The sequence below is a fragment of the Rhea americana genome, unplaced genomic scaffold (genome assembly GCF_003343005.1).
Source record: "Rhea americana isolate MKP2758 unplaced genomic scaffold, rheAme1 scaffold_247, whole genome shotgun sequence".
Classification (NCBI taxonomy): domain Eukaryota; kingdom Metazoa; phylum Chordata; class Aves; order Rheiformes; family Rheidae; genus Rhea; species Rhea americana.
Genome location: NW_028186365.1, coordinates 17,915 through 19,027, shown reverse-complemented (window position 1 = coordinate 19,027; position 1,113 = coordinate 17,915). Strand labels below are relative to the sequence as shown.

At 47.8% G+C, this 1,113-nt stretch overlaps 1 non-coding gene across 1 annotated transcript; it reads right to left on the bottom strand.

The window, feature by feature from the left end:
* Positions 1 to 952: 952 nt before the first annotated feature.
* TRNAR-ACG (transfer RNA arginine (anticodon ACG)) lies at positions 953 to 1,025 on the bottom strand. Its single transcript has one exon. It is a non-coding gene; the product is annotated as a tRNA-Arg (tRNA).
* Between the last annotated feature and the right edge of the window lie 88 nt (positions 1,026 to 1,113).

The window sequence follows — 1,113 nt, the reverse complement described above, 5'->3', positions numbered from 1 at the left end:
CGCAGCTTTTCCTTTCGGTTTTGTGTCCCCTCCCCCCACACTTGTACGTGCTTGCAAAACAGTTTTTACCACCTTGCCTTGATACCGCTGGCATGCAATTTTCTTCACACTTTCCAAAAGGCTAAATCCAGTATAGACAGAAAAAATCAAACCCGTTTGTTCCTGCCTCCCTTTAGTCTTCCTGGTGTGGGCATCAAATAAAGGTCAGAGTTTAAAGAAAGCTTTCAGTGCACACAGCCTCTTTTCCAAAAGACTCCCCCTTTTCCAAAAAAAGTCCTCACTTTTTCCTTTTCAATACACATATTTCCGGTTCTATATTTGCCAGAAAATCAGGCTGTTCAGGCTCCGGCGGCACGGGGTGATCCCAAGAGTAACGAGGGAACCGCTACAGCGATGCAACAGGCGCCAGGGGGTTCGTGTGCACGGGCCTCGTGCGACCTCCCTTCAGAGCCGGGTTTTGTGGCCTGTGCTTGCACCCTGCGCTAAAGSTGCTGAGGGAAAATGACTGGCCACGATTCCAGACAGATTAACAGCGCTAACGAGCCAAGCAGGTTATTTGCTGTGCGCTGGTTTGAGAGACCTCACTGCTATTTTGGATGAAATGTTAACCGTACTGTACCAGGCCGAAGATAAATTCCCCTGACAGCGTCTAAGAGATTTTTTCCCATGTATTTATTGGTGCATTAATGGTGTTCCTTTACTGSAGGAGTTTGTGCGTTTGAAGCAATGCATATTGAAATTGTTTGAAAAGTTTAAACCTGGCTGGTGGTGTGTATTATCTTACGGTGGCATTGTTGCTTGGGAAGGTGCAATATCCCAATGATGTGCCAGGCATATAAATGGTGTTAAATCGTGAGCTCAGATTAAATATATATGTKTGTGTGAGCTTTGAAAAAACTACGTATGCATGAGTTTGTGTGTGTAAAAGTTTTATGATGTGAGAAAAAACAYTCGAGCCAGGCAGGAGTCGAACCTACAATCTTCTGATCCGTAGTCAGACGCGTTATCCATTGCGCCACTGGCCCCACGCAAACACTGTTCGCGCCCCGTGCTTATAGAGCCACGTGCGCGTGCAGCGCCGCGCGCTCTCCACCACCTCCGCGCGCGGCTCCG